Source organism: Theropithecus gelada, chromosome 12 (genome assembly GCF_003255815.1).
Source record: "Theropithecus gelada isolate Dixy chromosome 12, Tgel_1.0, whole genome shotgun sequence".
Classification (NCBI taxonomy): domain Eukaryota; kingdom Metazoa; phylum Chordata; class Mammalia; order Primates; family Cercopithecidae; genus Theropithecus; species Theropithecus gelada.
This window is the reverse complement of record NC_037680.1, coordinates 2,325,414-2,337,727: the sequence shown is the minus strand read 5'-3', so window position 1 is coordinate 2,337,727 and position 12,314 is coordinate 2,325,414.

Genomic DNA, 12,314 nt, shown 5'->3' with positions numbered 1-12,314 from the left:
GGAAAGAGGTAACTCAGGGGGCTTGAGTTGCTCAAATCCTGCACTTTCCAAATAAAGTTCTGTCTTCAGTACTGGCCCTTGCCTTCTCCTGGAAGATTACCTGCAACATCTTAGACTATTCTGCTTCTAAGTGTTTTTGCATGCCTGAAGCTTTGAGTTTTTGCATGCCAGTTTGACCAGGTAAGTTTATCCTGACAATGTGCTGTGTGGTGAACCCCTGCTTTTGCTTGGAGGCAGGCTGGAGTCTGAGTAGTTGAGGTCGGTCATGCAGAAGCTGCATGCTGATGTGACTGTCCTCCAATAAAACCTCTGGACACAAAGGCTTGGATGAGCTTCCCTGTGGGAACACTTCACATCAGTTGTCACACATCGTTGCTGGGAGTATAATAGTATACCCCTGAACCAAGAAAACACGTCACACTCCACTGAGAGGAGACCCCTGGAAGCTCACGCCTGGTGTCTTTTGGATGTCATTCATGTGCCCTTTCCTTCTGTTGTTTGAGTCCATATCCTTTCACTGAGATAAACCATAAAGGTGATTATGACACCTTTTCCTAAGTCCCGTGAGCCCTTCTTGATAGAGAATCGTCAAGCCTGAGAGTGATCTTAGAGCCCCTGACACAGTGGCTTAGGCATACTTTTCTCCCTTGCAAATAAAAGAGCCTTGTCTGAGATAGCTTGGCATGAAAGTGATGTACTGGAAAGAGTTCCAGCAGGAAACAGAGGACACACTCAACCTGGGTGCTGGAGCAGGGGTTGATGAGGGGACTGTTGAGGACAGCAGGGTGGGGTGGAGGGACCTGTGGGCATGCTGTGGAACCAGGCAGGGACTGAACCAGAATCCAGGGGAAGCTCTGGTTGTAGGAAAAGCTGCTCACAGAAGCCAGAGCTTCAGTTGTAAGGGAAATGGGTGCACTTCAGTCAGGAGTAGGCCAAGGTAGCCCTCTGGCACGGCATGACTCAGCAGGTTTGGAGTGAAGGTGCACAACTCCACACATTGTGTAACCACGCCATGTGAGATGCATTAAGTGACCACTCACGTGAGCTCATGGTTGACCCGGAGCTGCTATTGTCTGTAAACGGTACTGCTGGCGCTGTACATACGGCTCACGCCCGGAGAGAGAATAAAGCCATGTCGAAATTGCCTATGATTCCTTGAGTATGTTTTCCAGCTACCCACCACCCACCCACAAACTCCCCTCGGACCTCGGTTTGGGCTTAGAACCTGACAGCTCTGACCTCTGTGGCCTGGCAGGGTGAGAGCTGGAGGCCTGGGTCTCACCATCCACTCTCCTCCAGCCTCCAGGATCCCACAAGGGCATCTGGTCAGTCAGATCCAGAGGAAATCCCAGGGCAGGTGGGTCTTCAGGGTAGATGGAGGCAGTCAGGAAATGCTGTGGAGCAGTGGACAGATCCGATGTCATCCTGCGGGGCCCCATGCATGCCCTGCATCAGAGTCCCCACATGTAGCTTCTCCATCTCATGTCTTCTGGCTGGCCACTTCCTGACCTCCGCACTCCTTCCCACCGGACCTTAACTCCCTGTCCCCCTCGACCTGCTGGTGGCCTGTGTCCTCCCCTGCTACTCTTCTCAGGCACACCCACACAGCAATAGCAGCCCTCCTCCAGGACAGCCGCTGCATATCTGGCCACATTCCTGTTTCCAGACCCACTGCTCCCGTTGGGTATTTCTGCTGGAATTCTGTATGGCAGATGCACCTGACAGCAATAACTTGAGCATATCCTGAGAATGACCCTGTATGGCAGACACACCTGAATGTGTGTTGGGAGTTCAGAGCTAAGGAGCTCGGGATTGGCCAACCCAGAGATTCATTCCTTATCTATGAGAAACATCTGAGACCCTGTCCCGTCCTGTGGAACACAGACCATACAGGGGATCCAGACCCTTTGCTTTGGGTTAAATGAAGGTTACCAGGCGGGGGTTGTTGGGGAAGGGTGCTCAGTGAAAATGCTATATAAACTGCATGCGCTTTACAAACAGTGGCAGTTCTCCTGTCCAGCCCGCCACCACTGGACTGCCCGGTATGGAAGTTCCCTTCAAAAAACCCCATGTCTCCTTTGCTGGCTCTGGGTCTCTTCTTTGGCCTCCTGACCCTGGTGCCAGCCGTGTTGAGGTTAATAGGGGTCTGGCATGACAAATTCCCATAGGCTCATCAAACTCAGCAAGTCTCAGGACACACTGACCCTCATCCTCCTGCCTCCCCTTTTCCTGTGTTCTGTCCCTCCCAACTGACATCCTACTTCTTGCTCAATAGCTTATGCCTGACTCCCCACCAGTTTCTTCTTGCTCCTTCCCACTCTGCCCAACCAACAATAAAGCTCTCCGTCCTGGCCGGGGGCAGTGGCTCATACCTGTAATCCCAGCACTTTGGGAGGCTGAGGTGGGTGGATCACGAGGTCAGGAGATCCAGACCATCCTGGCCAGCATGATGAAACCCCATCACTACTAAAAATACAAAATATTAGCCGGGTGTGGTGGCACATGCCTGTAGTCCCAGTTACTCGGGAGGCTGAGGCAGGGGAATCCTTTGAACCTGGGAGGCAGAGCTTGCAGTGAGATGAGATCATGCCACAGCACTCCAACCTGGCGACAGAGCAAGACTCCATCTAAAAAAAAAAACCTCTCAGTCCTTCTCAAATCCATTCTTCCTCTTTGCTTCCACCATGAACTCCAACTGCTGCTGTCCCGTACTCCAGCCTGAGCCCTGTGGGCCCAAGGGGTCCCGTTGTTGCAGCTCAGAACCTGTGAGCCCCATCTTAGGGCTGGGGACACTGCCCACACAGGCCCCACCAGGCCACCCCGCAAAAACCCTCCAGGGTGCCTGCCTCCCTCTTGCTAAGCATGGATGGAGATGGAGGCTGCCAGTTGGTGCTTACAGCCTCCAGGTCTCAGACTACAGTTCTAGTCCCATCTCCTGCCCCTCCTGACCTGTGCTTCACGCTGTGGCCCTGCCCAATCCCCCCATCATGCACACCCCTGGCTTGCTTGTGCTGTCACTTCTTCTGCCTCCTGCCTGCTGCTGTCTGCTCCTGCTCTCAGGAACTGCCCATCATAAACCTTTCCCGCATGCTGACCAGGCTGGGTGAGTGTGCAGAGATCTCATCACCACGCGCAGACCAACCCAAGTGACGACTGAGCCTGTGCTGACCAGGACCTAGGGGGCAGCAGGTCCTTAGCTGAAGGTCTGGACTCAATGGGTGCTTGTCCAGGCCCAGTGCAGGGGATGTCCTGGAGTTCCTGCTAGGGGCTGAACTGTGTCCTCCCAAATTCACGAGTTGAAACCCTAACTCCCAATGTGATGCTATTTGGCAGGGAGTCCTTTGGTGGGTAATTACGGTTAAATGAAACCACGAGGGTGGGGCCTTCATGGTGGGGTTAGTGCCCTTCTAAGAAGAGACTCCGGAGAGCTTTCTTTCTGTCTCTTTCTCTCTCTGCCATGTGAGGATTCGATGAGAAGGCGGCCATCTGCAAGCCAGGAAAAGGGCCCTCATCACCAGAGCCCAATCAAGCCGGCAGCCTGATCTTGGACTTCCAGCCCACAGTACTGTGAGCAATGTGTCTGTCGTTAAAGCCACCTGGTCTGTGGAATTTTGTTATGGCATTGCAGCCCACTAAGACAGTCCCAATGGAGGCTGAGGTTCAGGGTGTGTGGGTCTGCCACATGCCTGCCTATTCGTGTTGCAGGTGCTGCCGCTTCTGTATTTTGCTCTATGGCCCTCCAATGTGTGAATGTACTCTATCCATTCTACTTTCGATGGCCATATGCCTTGTGTCCAATATTTGGCTCATATGGGCATTTCCACTATATGTTCTTGTATGTATATCCTGGGATTAGCACCCTTCTAAGAAGGGGACAGAGGAGCTAAAGCTATAAAGGGGTAGACTTGGGGGAAGGTTTTCAGTAGGGGCTGTGTATAATTTCAGATTCCTTAACTTGGTGTCATATTTCTGTACAACTCCCCAGGTAGTTTCTATAGGTGCTTGTCCAAAGCCCTGGAATCTGGGAAATCCCCTAACATGCTGGCCATGCCCCAGAGCAGAACACAGGCAGCCTGAGAATGTCCTGTGAGTGGCGGGTCCCAGGCAAGAGTGTCACCTCCCTTGGGTGGGTGGGTGGGGGGGTGGTGGGTGGTGTCTGGCTCCAGGGCACAGAGGGGCTCCTGCCACTGTCCCTGGATGTGCTGCTTCTCCTTTGCTCAGGGACGTGTGTCAATTGTACTTATCTGCCCTAAACAACAGGATTCCAGAGCAATGTTGGGCCCTAGGTTGATACCGGCTCCCTCCAACTGCACCCATGAACATAAGGAAAACCTGAAAGATACACAGTAAGAGTGGAAAACCATAACATAGTTCCCTAAGGGCCCGAGAAGTCAGTAAGAATGTGGGGACAATAAGAATGTGGGTATTCTGATTAATGTAATCAGTAAGATGACTTAATAGTTTACATATTGAACTCCATGCCCTTCAGGCTGAGAAGCCCAGTTCTTCTCCGGTGCCCATGGGACACTTACAAAAATATTGCATTCATTAGGCAACAAAGTAAGAAAAAAAAAATTATAGTAGATTTCCCCTAATAGAAATTGTACAGGTCAGTGCTTTGACCCAGTACAGCAAAAATGGAGATTAACAACAAAAGAGAAACCAAAAACCTCCATCCGTGTGAAAATTAAACATAAACATAAAAACACTGCAACTGTTTTCTAAGTAGCTTTTGAATCAAAGAGGAATTTAAAACTGTAATTGCAAAATACTAAGAAAACAGCAATGTGAAAACCCTATATATCAAGAGCTAGGAGAGCTGTCAAAGTTATAATGAAGCAAATTCATGACCTTAAATGCTTTTCAATGTTATGAAGAACAGAAGAAAATTAGATCAGGTAAGTTTTCAATTCAAATTAATAAGAGAAGAATAAAGTAAATATAAAGAAAACAAGACAAAGGAATTGATAGATAGAAATTAAAAACCCCAAATCATAAATAAATACCACAACTCGTTCTTTGGAAACCCTCAACAAAAGAAATAAATCACTAGCTGGTGCTGCTGGCCCCAGTGTGTTTGCCCAGTATACATATGATGGATGGCACTGCAGGAAGAACAGTTCTCTATGGGAGGACCCGGGGTTAATGTGTAAGCCCACACTCCCTCCAGGGAGCTCAATTCCTCAAACACTCAGGAAACTCTCCCAGAATGCAAGTGAGTGGAGCATGATTGATTCAGAGCTAAACTTGGATTCACTCTAATTAATAAAAAGGAGGCTGCAAAAACTTTGGAAATATAACTATAATTAGAAACAGGCTGGTCGTGGTGGCTCACGCCTGTAATCCCAGCACTTCAGGAGGCTGAGGTGGGTGGATCACCTGAGGTCAGGAGTTCAAGACCAGCCTGACCAACATGGTAAAACCCTATTTCTACTAAAATTACAAAAATTAGCTGGGTGTGGTGGCTTGCGCCTGTAATCCCAGCTACTCGGGAGGCTGAGAAGGAGAATCACTTGAACCTGGGAGGCAGAGGTTGCAGTGAGCCAAGATTGCGCCATAGCACTCCAGGCTGGGCAACAAGAGTGAAACTCCATCTCCAAAAAAAAAAAAAAAAAAAAAAACTTTCATTGTATGTCAAACCTTATGACCCAAAGCATTGCATCCTCATGGTAGAGAGGAAGAAGCCTAAAGCATAGGGATTTGGAAGGGTGGGGGGAAGTATCTCAGATGTGGAGGAGACTAAAAAAGGGTTAGGAAATTGCCAAATACAATTCAATAGGTGATCTTCCAGATGAATATAAATGACCAAAGCGTATTCCCAAAGACATAGAAAACCTGGATACAATAATAACTATGGGAAAAATGACCAATGATCCACAAAATGGTAGAATAACAACCAGTTATATGTCTTGGAAAATGGCAAAAGGTAGGAAGCTCCAGGAATTCATCCTTCCACCAAACAACTGGTGAGCTGGCAAGAACTGTCAGAATTAGTGATTTTGGAGCTCTGGGATTTAGTCAAATACTTGCAGCATCCAGGGGAGTACTTGATGAAGAAAAGGGCTGGTAAAATTTGGTATTTCATGTAGCAGCTACCATCCTCCATCCCCAGGCTTGAGGCAGGTAGCTGGAGGAAAGATAGCTGGCATTCCTTGTGTGGCCTGCTGATGCCAGGGTGAGCAATAAACTTTGTCCTCCAAAATGGGGTAGTGTATTTTGTTCTGCTGATGGTTCACTGAGGGACCAACATAGAGGCTGGCCATTGTTTCAACCCACTCTGGCTGAAGTAGCACCTCTCCAAAGAATTAAAAGAGAAAAAACATACTTTTCCCCATTTTTGTATTGTATCCAGGAATTCAAATAATTCCCTATCAGGTCACTGTTTGACGAAACAGATAATGGAACAGGAACTTCAGTGACCACACACAACTAGGCATATAGATTTTGCAAAAATAGTAAAGAAAAGTTAGTAAACAGGGTGACTGCAGCCTTCAACAAATAAAATAGCAATCTATGGGAAGAGGGGAGAATCTGATTTCTAAAATTACTGTATTATAATATTCAAAATGTCCCAGTTCTCACCAGGAAAACAAGAAATGAACAAAAACATTTTCCAGAAAGTCCAGACATTGAACTTATCAGACAAAGACTTTAAATTAACTCTTATATATACCCAATGAGTTGAAGGAAACCATGGACAAAGAAGTGAAGGAAATCAGAAAAAATGGTGTCTGAAAAAGTAGGAAATATCAATAAAGAGATAGTAATTATAAAAAAGATCCAAATAGAAATTCTAGAGCTGAAAAGTATTATACCATAGCTAAAATTTAAAAAAAAATCACTAGAGAGCTTCCACAGAAGATTTGAGTAGGCAGATGATTTGAAGATAAGTAATTGAAATTACCCAGTCCCAGCAGCAGAAAGAAAAAAGAATGAAGAAAACTGAATAGAGCTAAGTAGTCTATGAGACAGCATCAAGTGGACAAATATTAATATACACATTATGGGAGTTCTAGAAGGAGAAGCTAGAGAAAAAGGAGAAAAGATATTTGGGGAAACAATGGCTGAAAACTCCTCAAATTTGATGAAGGGCACACTTACACATCCAAGAAGCTTAAAGAAATCCCAGCAGGAGAAACTCAAAGAGAACAATGCTGAGGCACATTATAATCAAACTGTAAAAAGCTAAGGGCAAAGAGAAAAATCTTGAAAGCAGTAAGAGAGAAATAATTTGTCATGTATGCTACTCAATAAGATGAACAGCCAATTTCTTATCAGAAACTATGGTGATCAGAAGGCTGTGAGATAATATATTTAAGTTGCTGAGGAAAAAACCCCTGTCATCTAAGAATTCTATATCTGGCAAAATTGTTCTTCAGAAATGGATAAATTAAGAGATTCCTAGACAAACAAAAGGTAAGTGAGTTTGTCAGTAATAGACCTGCCCTACAATAAATGCTAAAGTGAGTACTTCAGATTGAAGTGAAAGGGCACTAGAAGGTGACTCAAAGCTGTATGAAGAAATAAGTCTCTCCAGCTGGGCACATTGGCTGATGCCTGTAATCCCAGCACTTTGGGAGGCCAAGGCAGGTGGATCACCTGAGGTCAGGAGTTTGAGACCAGACTGACCAACAGGGAGAAACCCCATCTCTACTAAAAATACAAAATTAGCTGGGCATCGTGGCACATGCTTGTAATCCCAGCTACTCGGGAGACTGAGGCAGGAGAATCACTTGAACCTGGGAGGTGGAGATTGTGGTGAGCTGAGATCACACCATTGCACTCCAGTCTCGGCAACAAGAGTGAAACTCTGTCTCAAAAAAAAAAAGAAAAAGAAAAAAGAATAAAAAAGAAAAAAGAAATAAGGCTCTTCAGCAAAAGTAACTGCATAGGTAAATATAGAAACTAGTATTATTGTATTTTTTGGTTTGTAAAACCACTTTTTGTTCCCTATATGATGTAAAAGACAAACAAATAAAACAATAATTATGAATCTATGTTAATGAACACACAAGTATATATTTTATAAAGATATGACTTATGACAACACAATACAAAGATGGATCAGTGTAGGAATAAAGCTAAGGAATGCTATTGAAGCTATTACAAGTTGGCAGCAATTTAAACTGCATTTTTATGAATGTAGAGTGTTAACTGCAACTCCTAGCAACCACTAAGATAATATATTTAAAAAAATACAGAGGGAGCTGTGGTGGCTCAGGTCTGTTGTCCTGGTGCATAAGGAGGCGAGACTAGGCATTCAAGGCCAGAGTGGGAAACACAGAAACCTATCATCTATATAACTAAAAAAATACAGAAAAGGAAATAAAGAGAAAAACAAGGTTGCAAACTAGAAAAGAAATCAATTGAATACAAAATGAGTCAGTATTGGAAGAATTGAGAAAAAAAATGACAGAGGTAATTCCTTCATTATCAGTAATCACTTTAAATGTAAATGGATTAAACTTATCAATTAAAAGACAGTGATTTGCAAAATAAAATTTAAAAGTAAACACTATCCAACTATATGCTGCTTATAATAGATGCACTTTAGACCCCAAGATCCAAATAGGTCTAAAGTTAAAAGGAAGATGGCTCACACCTGTAATCCCAGAACTTTGGGAGGCTGAGATGGGCAGATCATGAGGTCAGGAGTTTGAGACTAACCTGACCAACATAGTGAAACCCCATGTTTACTAAAAATACAAAAAAATTAACTCTGTGTGGTGGTGGGCACCTGTAATCCCAGCTACTCAGGAGGCTGAGGCAGGAGAATCACTTGAACCCAGGAGGCAGAGGTTGCAGTGACCCAAGATTGTACCACTGCACTCCAGCTCTGGTGACAGAGCAAGACTCCATCTCAAAAAAAAAAAAAAAAAAAAGAAAAAAAAAGAAAAAAAAAGAAAAAAAAAGAGTACTGTACCAATAGCAGCAGAATACATATTCTTCTCAAGTGCATTTGAAATTTTCTCTAGGAGGGATGATATTTAGGTGATAAAACAATTCCCAATAAATTTAAAAAGACTGAGATCATACGAAGTATTTTCTCCAACCCCAGAGAAATGAAGCTAGAAGTTAACAGAAAAACTTGAAAATACATAAATAGGTGGAAATTAAACAACGCATTCTTACACAACCAAATGGTGTCAAAAAAGAAATCACTAAGAAAAAAGTACTTTGAGATGAATGAAAACTAAAACGCAACACACCAAAACTTATAGGATGCAGTGAAAGCAGTGCTCTGAGGGAATTTTATAGCCATAAACGCATAGATTAAAAAAGAAGAAAAACTTAACTCATTAACCTAACTTTACATCTTAAGGAACTACAAAAATAAAAGAACCAGATCCAAATCCAGCAGAAGGAAGGAAATAATAAAACTTAGAGCAGAGAGAGATAAAATAGACTAGAAGAACAATAGAGAAATCAACAAACCCAAAAACGAATTCTTTGAAATGACCAACAAAATTGACGAATCTTTATCTAGTCTAAGAAATAGAGAGAAGACATAAATAATTAAAATCAGAAATTAAAGTAGAAAAATTTCTACCGACCTTATCAAAATTAAATGGATTATAAGATAATATCATGAAAATTGTACACCACTTAATTTGACAAAGTAGATGAAACGAACACATTCCTACTAGAAATACACAAGTTACCAAAACTGACTCAAGATGAAATAGAAAATCTCAGACCTATAATGAGTAAAGAGATTGAATCAGTAATCAAAAAACTCTCAAAAATGAGAAGTCCAGGCCTAGTGCAATGGCTCAAACCTTTTATCCCAGCACTTTGGGAGGCCAAGGCAGGTGGATTGCTTGAGCCCAGGAGTTTGAGACCAGCCTGGGCCACATGGCAAAACACCGTCTCTACAAAAAATACAAACATTAGCCAGGCATGGTGGCACGCACCTGTAGTCCCAGCTACTTGGGAGACTAAGGTGAGAGGATTGCTTGAACCCAGGAGGCAGAGGTTGCAGTGAACTGAGATCACACTACTGCACTCCAGCCTGAGCAACAGAGCCAGACCCTGTCTAAAATAAAGAAATAAATAAAGGCCTATCTTGAACAGAAAACCAAATACCACATGTTCTCACTTATAAGTGGAAGCTAAATGATGAGAACTTATGAACACAAAGAAGGAAACAACAGACACTGGGGTCTACTTGAGAGTGGAGGGTGGGAGAAGGGAGAGGAACAGCGAAGATAACTATTTGCTTAACACCTGGGTGATGAGATAATCTGTACAACAAACTCCTGTGACATGAATGTACCTATGTAACAAACCTTCAAATGTACCCCTGAACCTAAAATGTAAGTTAAAAAAAAGTCCAGCACCAAATGGTCTTACTGGTAAATTCTACCAAACTTTAAAAAAAAATTAACATCAATGCTACTTGAACTCTTCCAAAAAACAGAAAAGGAGAGAACACTTTTGCACTAGTCTTCTTGGGCTTTTATAACATGATCCCACAGACTGGGGTGGCCTCAATGATAGACATTTATTTCTCATGATTCTGAAGGCTGGAAGTCTAAAACCAAAGTGACAGCAGTATTGGTTTCTGGGAAGGCCTCTTTTCCTGGCTTGCAGATGGTTGCCTTCATATGGCCTTTCCTCTGTGATTGAATGCAGGGCGTATGTGTGTGCGAGAGAGAGAGAGAGAGAGATTGGGGTTTAGGGCTTCAACATATGAATTTTTGAGGGGCACAACTTAGTTCATAACAACTTCCTAACACATTCTATGAGGCTCTGACACCAAAGTTGGAGAAAGATACCACAAGAAAACTATAGACCAATATACTTTATGAATATAGATATGAAAATCTTCAAAACAAAGCAAGACAGTAGCAACCAAATCCAACAGCACATTAAAAGTATTATTGACTATGATCAAGTGGGGTTTATTCTAAGAATGCAAGTATAGCTCAACATAAGAAAATTAATCAGTGTGATATATTGTATTAATAGAACGAAGGAAAAAACCCCACATGCATCTCAATAGACACAGGAAAAAAGTGTCAAAATCAAATATCTTCTTATAATAAAAACACTAAGCAAACTAGGAAGAGAAGAAAACTTCCTTAACATGATAAAAGACATTTATGAAAAAAACCACAGCTAATATTATACTCAAAGATTGAAAGCCCATATCAGGAACAGGACAAGGCTGTTTCCTTTCACTATTTCTACTCAACGTTGTACTGGAGGTCCTGGACAGAACAGTTAGCAAGATGAAGGAAGAAAAAGCACTCAGATTGGAAAGAATGAAGTGAAATGATTTCCATTTGATGATGACATGATTTTATACGTTGAAAATCCCAAATAAATCACAAAGAACTACTAGAGGTAACAAACACATTTAAGCAAGTTGTAGGACATAAGGTCAATACACGAAAATAAGTTGTGATTTTATAAACCAGCAGTGAACAATACGAAAAGAAATTAAGAAAACAATTTCATTTACAATTTTATCCAAAATATACAATACCTAGGAATAAATTTAATCAATGACGTGAAAGTCTTGTACAGTGAAAACTATAAAACATTGCTGAAAGAAATTTTAGAACACTGAGTTAAATAGACAGCCCATGTTCATGGAGTAATTTGTCGATTCAGTGCAGTCTCTATCAAAATTCCAATGACTTATTTTGCATAAATGAAAAAAACAATCCTTGAATTCATATGGAATTTGGACCCTAGGTAGCCAAAAATACGTTGAAAAAGTAAAACGAAAACAAAGTGAGAGGACTCACACTTTCTGATTTTAAAACATATTACAAAGTTACAATAATCAAAACAAACCAAGATTAGACATGCAGTGAGAGCCACCCAGTGTTTCATCCCTTTCATCATTGGTTTGAGGATCCTCACCCCATGCCGACTGCTGGTTGTTGGTTGGAGATGCTGGTCTCTTACTGGGGAGATCCCTTTGCTGGTATCTTTCTGCACAGGGTAGCTCTTTTGGGGTCATCTCCTATGCTCAGCATTGCTTCCCAGAGACCCTCTAGGATGAGGCACATTTGGACCCAAAACAGTGTTTCTCTGGTCCCTGACACTGGCATTGACTCCAGGTCACCAGTAGGGCCTTTCCTTAGGATAATGTGGTATGTAAGTCCTAACAGGTGGCCCTCACTTCACTTCTCAGGAAGCAGAGGTGGGGGTCTAGTTCCATACCCTCCCCAAGGCAGGGGTCTTTGTGCAGGCTGACCTATCATCAGCCTGCAAACCAAGGGTTCCAAAAGTTCACAAAAGTGCCAGCTATGCCTCCATTCCTCATTGCTCTACCTTGCAATAAACAAAATAAAATAAAA